This window comes from Oryx dammah, unplaced genomic scaffold (assembly GCF_014754425.2).
Source record: "Oryx dammah isolate SB20612 unplaced genomic scaffold, SCBI_Odam_1.1 HiC_scaffold_11072, whole genome shotgun sequence".
Lineage (NCBI taxonomy): Eukaryota > Metazoa > Chordata > Mammalia > Artiodactyla > Bovidae > Oryx > Oryx dammah.
The window spans coordinates 3518258-3528409 of NW_024080466.1; the positions used below are offsets into that span (position 1 = coordinate 3518258).

The following is a 10152-nucleotide window of genomic DNA, read 5'->3' on the forward strand; positions in this document are numbered from 1 at the left end:
TTCTCTTTTAAAAGTAACTAGAATGAGATATTAAAATGGACTTAGTAAAATTTATCACCATCAAAACACATTGCAAATCTATCTTCATAACATGCTTTATTAGTTGCTGTACACACAAAGTTAGATAGACATAATCTATCTCTTGGAAATTTACAATCCAAAGCTGAAGATGCTGACAGATGCTACTAAGGCAATTTAGGTAAAGAGATAAGCAATAAAAAGAAAACTTGAATAGGTGGGTGAATTAAAAAAAATGCTAATAACAAATAAACAATTTGCATCTGAACATTTCTAATATTCTTGTCTTTTAAATAATTATTCTTCATTCTTCCAAGACTGTCCCTTAGGTTCACATATGAAGGCACCAGTGGATGATTGAGACTGATAAATAAATTGCATTTTTGGCTATATGGAAAAAGAATCATGGGCAAAGAGGTTGCAAAGTCCAAGGAAGAAAAAGAATTTGCTCAATGTGTCTTAGTATTAAAAGCAGGATTAGGAATGTAAATTTGGTCTTTGGATTCAAATAGAAGAAAAAATTTAATTCCAATTGATCCTTTTTTGGTATATTCCTGAGTATTTGAAGAGCTTCTCAGGTGGTGCCCAGTTCAGTTCAGTTCAGGCTCTCAGTCGTGTCCGACTCTTTGTGACCCCATGAATCGCAGCACGCCAAGCCTCCCTGTCCATCACCAACTTCCGGAGTTCACTCAGATTCTCGTCCATCGAGTCAGTGATGCCATCCAGCCATCTCATCCTCTGTCATCCCCTTCTTCTCCTGCCCTCAATCCCTCCCAGCATCAAAGTCTTTTCCAATGAGTCAACTCTTCTCATGAGGTGGCCAAAGTACTGGAGTTTCAGCTTTAGCATCATTCCTTCCAAAGAAATCCCAGGCTGATCTCCTTCAGAATGGACTGATTGGATGTCCTTGCAGTCCAAGGGACTCTCAAGAGTCTTCTCCACACCACAGTTCAAAAGCATCAATTCTTCGGTGCTCAGCTATCTTCACAGTCCAACTCTCACATCCATACATGACCACAGGAAAAACCATAGCCTTAACTAGATGGACCTTAGTCGGCAAAGTAATGTCTCTGCTTTTGAATATGCTATCTAGGTTGGTCATAACTTTTCTTCCAAGGAGTAAGCGTCTTTTAGTTTCATGGCTGCAATCACCATTTGCAGTGATTTTGGAGCCCCCAAAAATAACGTCTGACACTGTTTCCACTGTTTCCCCATCTATTTCTCATGGAGTGATGGGACCGGATTCCATGATCTTCGTTTTCTGAATGTTGAGCTTTAAGCCAACTTTTTCACTCTCCTCTTTCACTTTCATCAAGAGGCTCTTTAGTTCCTCTTCACGTTCTGCCATAAGGATGGTGTCATCTGCATATCTGAGGTGGTGCTAGTGGTAAACAATTCACTTGCCAATGCAGGAGACCTGGGTTTGATCCCTGAATCAGGAAGATTCCCTGGAAAAGTAAATAGCTCCCTACTCCAGTATTATTGCCTAAAAAATTCCGTGGGCAGGCTACAGTCCATAGGCCCACAAATAGTCAAACATGACTGAGTGAATGAGCACCTCATACATAAAAAGCAAAAACTTTCATTAATCTAAGATATAAAGTGATGAATTATTTCAGCAGATGGATCAACAACCATTGGCCTTTGTGCCTGTGATCAGGAAAATTTATGATGATCCTGGAGTAAAAGAGTATCTCTGTGGAAAATTGTTCTTGGGATAAAAAAACAGAAAGAAGTACTTTGTATTTTTTAAAAAAATTGTACTATGTTTGTTTCTCAAACAATACAATCCCACATAGTTACAGAGAACAAATATATGTTCAAACAAAACTAAACACATACACAAATGGGTGTGCAATCTTTAAGGAGACAGGATGGTCATAAAAAGCTATTGAATATGCCTTACTCTGCCCTGTTTTCTTCATAGGAGCCAAATTTGATTTTAAAGGAAAGAAGATGAAGCTAGGTTGGAAATCCTGCTGAAATCAGAGTTGATTCTTACTCACACAGGTTCACAGGAAAAGCAAAAATCTGCACCTGACTTTTTTCAAGCAACAACAATAAAAAAATTTAAATGTATAAAAACTCAGACTATAAATTGTTCTGTCTTTATTAAAGTCATTTTTGGAATATGAAATTGAAATATTGGCATATTTAATACTTTAAAATATTTAGCAAGAGGTTCATCCTTCAAAAACAAAATCAGGTTAATACTCATTTGCTAATGTTACCTAAGCTCATATTAATCATAGGCATATGCTTCCTAGTATCAATCATAGACAATACATTTGAAGGAAAAAACACAAAGGGAAAAAAGACAAAAGGAAATCAAATTCACAAGATATATATTCTAAAATTTTTACAGAGAAAATCAATCTTGGGAAAGAAAAATAACAAGATTTTAATCAGTCAAAAGTAACAAGACAGAAACGTTTAAAACAAAGTTTTTAGCCATTTGGAGAGCTGATTTTCTCCACCAGTTGTGTATCATAAAGAACAGGACTATTAAAACAAGTATTTCAAATTCAGTATTCTTTGGTTGCATCTCCTACACTAAAAAACAAACATCACTTTTTTATAAAGAAAACATTTTTTTTTCCTTCTAAATGGTATTGGGAATCAGACTCCTCTAAATATGTCAGAGAAAATAAAACAGAAATAAATCCTTGATTGAAGGATTTATGATAACAAGGAAATGAAAGAAATCTTTATAGATAGACTAATAGTCTAGATGGCATAAACATGACTATAATTATGACTAGCATAAGCCATGGAGAGGAAGTTAAAAATAGGAATGCCCTAGAAGTTAAAAAGAACTTATTTCTGAAACAAATCAATGGCTTAGAAACAGTTAGGGAGGACTGCTCTGTATCAAAAGAGATCCTCATAAGCAAATGTGACTAACATATGAATTTTCAGAATCTTGATTTAGACAAAGTAAATATGAAAAAGTGTTTTTTAAAAATCTGAGGAATTTATTACATGCTCAATATTAATTGACATAAAGGAATTTTCTAATCTTGTTATGTATGAAAAAGCCACTCACTTTACACAGGAAATTGTTCATACTTTTTGAAGGTATATGCTGAAGTTTATAGAGATAACATTAAATGATGGCTGGAATTTGTTTTAAAAAATCATAACAACAAAATAAGAAAAATAAAATATATATGAAATTCTTCCAAAATCTTCAAAATTGTTCATTTAGAAAACTGGGTATGTGGAAATTGATTGCTTACAGCTTTTCATAACAAATATTATTTTGGGATGATAAAAGTAATATGTATACATTTTAGAAACTTTAGAAAATAAAAAGAATCTTAAAAAAATCAGCAGTAAGCTTAATTTCTCTTAATAGTTTCTGTTACTTATATGCTATTGATAAAAATTTTATGTGAATAATATTATTTCTATTTCTTCCTGATAAAATATGATGATGTCTTGATCCTTTTATTTTCCTTTTATGTCTTAGTTATTTAAAACATAGGTTTATAGAATTTTATTTCAAAGTAAAATTATTCACATTGTCATACTTGAAGAAAATGTTTTCATTTCATTGTTTGTATTTAACATTCCAAATTTATAAGTATTAATTTTAAATTCTTCCTATTCTTTTTTTTAAGTTATAATTTGTAAGTACTCCCTTCTTAATTGAAAAGAATAAAGAACTGTTGTTGGATTTTCTTATTCACTGTGTGGATATATACATTCCATATCAAATAAAACTATTTTAACAAAGAGATTTTTCTATATCATTTCTGGTATCAAGTTAGTGTGCTAGATGGGTTGCACATTCATTGCTGAGAAGTCACTGAACACAAGCTGCTAAAATTCTGTCAGGTTTAAGAAGTGAAGCCATTTATATACCAGCCCAGAACTCTTAGAAGCAATATGATTTAAAAAACTGCCCCTTAAAAAGAAAGTATTCGTCATCACCCAGAGTTGTGAAAAAACTAACTCAAGGGTGGTAAAATGCAGATGCTTTCTGACATATGAAGGATCATCTTAATTACAGGTTACCTGCTTTCTTATTCACATTGAAAAGTTGAATGGAATGGTATGAATCACTTATTATACTTGTTTATTACTAGACTGAATTCTTGAAGGTAAAGAGTATCTTTTATTCCTGATAGGCACAGATTATTAGGTATTCAACAATTAGGCTAAAATGTAGAATAGCGAAATTGGTTTCTTAAAATTCTATGATATAACTGAGAATGCCCAAGTCAATCTACATACAGATTTAAGATTTTATAAGAATTCAATAAAAAAATTCAGTTAGAAGTTATTATCAACTATATTTTAGAAGAGAGGGTAATGTTTTGATAATATGGTCATACATCTTCTTTCTATTTTTTTGGTTCCCATTTCTATCTTTTCTTCAAGACCCAGGTCAAATTTATCTGCTCCATCATGTATGTGTAATCTCCCACATTTAACTGTTGCTGTATTTTATCTGTACATGTTAAGGTCCTATTTTTATTCTCCCCTAAAAACTTAGTTTCTTGACTTCATGGTTCTAATTATATTTATTTATTCTCATTTTTGTTTATCTTAGTGTCTGGAACATCATACAAATTAAGAGTATATGTATTTCATAAGCATATGAATAAAATGGATAAGCATCACCACATGCTCTCTACTACCAATCAAAGAAAGCATTGGCTAATGTAACCATATGCTCATTTAAAAAGGCAATGAAATACTTTTCATCATAGCAGCATTATTAAAGAATGGTTTAGAATGGCTCAGTGGGATTTTTCTTGGGTCCTAGGATTGTTATCAAAACCCGAAACTAGAGACCAAAGGAAACATATATCCCAATCTGTAAATTCTGAGACCCATTTCTGATTAGGACCAGAAATCTTCTCATAGGATTTGTTGAAACGTGCAAGCTCAGAGAATAAATTTCACCAGGAATGATATTTATTTGTTATCCAGCCTGGCACAACACTGGCTATCTCAAATGGATGCTAGTTATAAAAATATCAGTATAGCTATAAAAGTTAATGATATTGTCACTTTCCCCCTCCAATAATGTCAGGAGAAGATTAGTAGAGCACATATTAGCCCCGTGCACTGCAATTTCTTCCCATCAAAACTAATCACTTATAAAGACTAAATGGAGATTGCTTTGAAAAATAAAAGGTTGGCATTGATTTGCTCATTGACCAGGAAACATTGTGATCTTCTTCTACATGGTAGATCAGATGGTAGACAGACGGCCTACAGAATGTGGACTGAGACTGATCCTCCTGAAGTAAGACTGTTGAGAGGAATAGGAGGTGAATCCTTCTCCTTCCCAAAGGTTGACAATTTGACTATGCAGACTGGATGAGACTGGAAGTTACCATATTGCCAGAACTGCAAACTTGTGTTGCCAAAGAGGTTTGTACACCAGAGAAAGGTGATGTGATGCAACCAGTTTGAAGCCAAGGGAACCCACAGTGCTTAAAGCAGCTCACAGGAATGAACCTCTTTCTCAGCAGGACAAGTTGGCCACCACCTGTCCACATCAGACCAGACAAGAAGAGGAATGCTACCTGATAGGAAACATCTGCTTCCTAATTCTTTGGCTCCCTATTAGGCCCTCATTCTTAACATCTTCTTCATTTCATCTCCTACTGTCTTTGGTTCCTCAATTAAGCTTCTCTTGTCCACCAGCCTATCCCCTGTTTTAGGAGACCTAAATGATGCTTTATCTTGCTATAAACATAGGATCCTCCTTCTCGCACCTTATTCTCAATGATGCAGCACCTACTACTCTCCACAGAGCATACCTCTTTCTAAATCATTTTTTAAAAATCATTCCTTGCAGTTGAAATCAGGCCTACCCACTCATGGCCAGACAGAGAATATGCCCAATTTAAGCACTACCCTCTCTCTTTCTGAGTGCCCTGTATCATGTATTGTTTCTGCAAAACAATACATGATAGGTAAGCTTAAAATGATATAAAAGAAGAAAAAAATGAAAGTCATTCAAATAATCTTCATAAAAACCTCAAATCTATGAAAATTTAGCATTTAATATGAATTATAAAATCATATATACAGTTTAGAGAAATAGATTATTCACTCAATTAACTCTTTGGCAAACTGATTTTTGGGAGAATTGGTTTTTGGCAAACTGATTTTAAGCCAACTAATTTCCATAGAATTGACCTTGAGCACTGTCTCAACTTCAGAGGTTAAATTAGAGAAGGAGCAGGAAGAAACGTATGCCAGAAGCTCCTGTCTTTTTCATTCCATTCCAAGATGCTATGATCAGGGAGGGATTTCAGGGAAGGAGTAGAAAGAATTTCAATCAGACATGAGACTGCTATTTAAATAAGGAAGACCAACTCTCAGCAAGTTAAATGAATTTGTGTGAACACTGAAAGAGATGGAAGAATTATAAAGTCTATCTGAGATATCATTAAAAAAAAAAAAAAACAGATCGGGATTTATGTGGAGATCAAGCTGAGCGATGGCCGAATACATCAAGCAATGGTAACATCTTTAAATGAAGATAACGGAAGTGTAACTGTTGAGTGGATAGAAAATGGAGATACAAAAGGCAAAGAGATTGACCTGGAGAGCATTTTTTCACTTAACCCTGACCTTGTACCAGATGAAGAAATTGAGCCCAGTCCAGAGACACCCCCACCTCCAACATCCTCAGCCAAAGTAAACAAAATTGTAAAGAATCGATGGACTGTTGCTTTTATTAAGAATAAGCCTCCTCCAAGAGATAATAGAGTGGTTCGTTCTGCACGTGCATGGCCTAGTCAGCTTCCTGAACAGTCTTCCTCTGCACAACAGAATGCACGTAGAAAATCTAATTGTGTGAAAGAGGTAGAGAAATTGCAAGAAAAACGAGAAAAAAGGAGACTGCAACAGCAAGTACTTAGAGAAAAAAGAGCCCAGGATGTTGATGCTACAAACCCAAATTATGAAATTATGTGTATGATCAGAGACTTTAGAGGCAGTTTGGATTATAGACCGTTAACCACAGCAGATCCTATTGATGAACACAGGATATGTGTTTGTGTAAGAAAATGACCACTCAATAAAAAAGAAACTCAAATGAAAGATCTTGATGTAATCACAATCCCTAGTAAAGATGTTGTGACGGTACATGAACCAAAACAAAAAGTAGATTTAACAAGGTACCTAGAAAACCAAACATTTCGTTTCGATTATGCCTTTGATGACTCAGCTCCTAATGAAACTGTTTACAGGTTTACAGCTAGACCACTAGTGGAAACTATATTTGAGAGGGGAATGGCTACATGCTTTGCTTATGGGCAGACCAGAAGTGGAAAGACTCATACAATGGGAGGTGACTTTTCAGGAAAGAACCAAGATTGTTCTAAAGGAATTTATGCATTAGCAGCTCGGGATGTATTTTTAATGCTAAAGAAGCCAAACTATAAGAAGTTGGAACTTCAAGTGTATGCAACCTTTTTTGAAATTTATAGTGGTAAAGTGTTTGACTTGCTAAATAGGAAAACAAAATTAAGAGTGCTTGAAGATGGAAAACAGCAGGTTCAAGTGGTGGGATTACAGGAACGGGAGGTCAAGTGTGTTGAAGATGTACTAAAACTCATTGACATAGGCAACAGTTGCAGAACGTCCGGTCAGACATCTGCAAATGCACATTCATCTCGGAGCCATGCGGTGTTTCAGATTATCCTTAGAAGGAAAGGAAAACTACGTGGCAAATTTTCTCTCATCGATTTGGCTGGAAATGAAAGAGGGGCTGACACTTCCAGTGCAGACAGGCAAAGTAGGCTTGAAGGCGCTGAAATTAATAAAAGCCTTTTAGCACTCAAGCAGTGCATCAGAGCCTTAGGTAGAAATAAACCTCATACTCCTTTCCGAGCAAGTAAACTCACTCAGGTGTTAAGAGATTCATCCATAGGTGAAAACTCTCGTACCTGCATGATTGCCACAATCTCTCCAGGAATGGCATCCTGTGAAAATACCCTCAATACATTAAGATATGCAAATAGGGTTAAAGAACTGACTGTAGATCCAACTGCTGCTGGTGACGTCCATCCAATAATGCACCACCCCCCAAATCAGATTGATGACTTAGAGGCACAGTGGGGTGTGAGCAGTTCCCCTCAGAGGGATGATCTAAAACTTCTTTGTGAACAGAATGAAGAAGAGGTTTCCCCACAGTTGTTTACTTTCCACGAAGCTGTCTCACAAACGGTAGAAATGGAAGAACAAGTTGTAGAAGAGCACAGGGCAGTATTCCAGGAATCTATCAGATGGTTAGAAGATGAAAAGGCTCTCCTAGAGATGACTGAAGAAGTAGACTATGATGTGGATTCATACGCCACGCAACTTGAAGCTATTCTTAAGCAAAAAATAGACATTTTAATTGAACTGCGGGATAAAGTGAAATCTTTTGGTGCAGCTCTGCAAGAAGAAGAACAGGCCAGCAAGCAAATCAACCCGAAGAGACCCCGTGCCCTTTAAACCAGCATTTGCTGCTGAAGGATCCCCAGAACCCTCGCTACTGTAACATAACGGTTCAGCTGTAAGGGCCATTTGAAAGTTTGAAATCTTGTGTCTGTGGAAAATGTCTTGTCCCTTCACCTGAATGACATTTCAATTTTGTGAAACACTCTTTTGTCTACAAGATGCTTCTAGTCAGGAGGCACAACCAAGATTTGGGAATAGTGAAGCATTTTGTTTCATTTACCCAGACAGTGAGTTACTTTTGGAGATCCTTGCCAATTTTATTTTCTATATGATGAAGTAAGATTGTGGACTTGATCCAGAGGTGAATAGTAAGGGGAAGCCACAGCATTTCCTTTTAACTCAGTTCAGTTTTCTTAGCAAGACTGAGCAGTTTTAAATCCTTTGCGTGCATGCATACCTCATCAGTGATTGTACATACCTTGCCCACTCCTAGAAACAGCTGTGCTCACCTTTTCCTGCTTTGTGCCTTGACTAAGGCTATTACCCTAAATTTCTGAAGCACAGCCAAGAGAATTACATTCCTTATTTGTCATTGTAAATTACCTTTATTGTGTGTACATTTTTACTGTAATTGAGACATTTTTTTGTGTGCGACTAGTTAATTTTGCAGGATGTGCCATATCATTGAATGGAACTAAAGTCTGTGACAGTGGATAGAGCTGCTGGACCATTCCATCTTATGTGTAAAAAAATCTGGAATTATGATTTTAAAACCATATAACATGTGGTTATAATTTTCTTAGCATTTTCTTTGTAAAGAACTAAATATAGTTGGTGTATAATAAAAAGTAATGAAATTCTGGAAAAAAAAACTATTTAATTGCTATATAAGGCCAGGAGGACATAATTAAAGGTGATGACTGCAAAATAATTTAAACTTTCATTTTGTATTCACAAAAAAGATCCCCCTATAATCAAGAGAAATCTTTTGGAAGTAGAAGCAAATGTGATTTGACCAGCTTCAACAGAGCAAAATTTTATGGTCTGTGAAAAACAGCATTTTATATCATTTAATTATATTTTGTTTACAAAACTCCTTCTCTGTAAAGTGTCTCACTTAGTTGCAATTTGAGAATTGTTGAAATGTACTTATGAATTCAAGAGATTAGCTAAAATATAGGGTGTTTTTACTTAACTCCCTCCTTAGAGCTGGATGTCGAATCACTTTTTTTCTTGTGCATTCATCCTTCTGCAAGGTCATGGCAGTCCCTCCCACTGAACAAGATGAAAAGTCATTGTCAGAACGGTCCCCACTTCAGAAACACACAATGGCCAAGCTGATGTCAGTACTCGTTGGTGCCTTCCATTTCTACAGCAGACAGCTGTGGTGAGAGAATCATACACGTATTTAGGTAGCACTGTAAAATCCAAGTGGGTGAACGTATTGTCATTATAGATTATTGCCTTTTAAGTGACTTACTAAAAATTGCATGTAAGTATTAAGCTTATTGTTATTTGCTGCCCTAGAATTTTGAAAGTTTTAAATGTTATACTTTGTCCTCATTTCCTTTATATAAGTAATTTAGTCAAGTGAAATCTATAAAAGTTTTATAATTTCTGTCTTGTCATTTAGAAATGCACCTAGGGTCATGGATATGGTTTTGCTGTGATCCTTGTAACTCTCTCGGGGTGTGGATACAGGGGAGTATTAAGGATTTG

The 10152-nt window shown here is 35.5% G+C and overlaps 1 pseudogene; it reads left to right on the forward strand.

Moving 5' to 3' along the window:
- Window positions 1–6456: 6456 nt before the first annotated feature.
- On the forward strand, window positions 6457–9253 carry LOC120860423 (annotated as a pseudogene).
- Window positions 9254–10152: the final 899 nt, after the last annotated feature.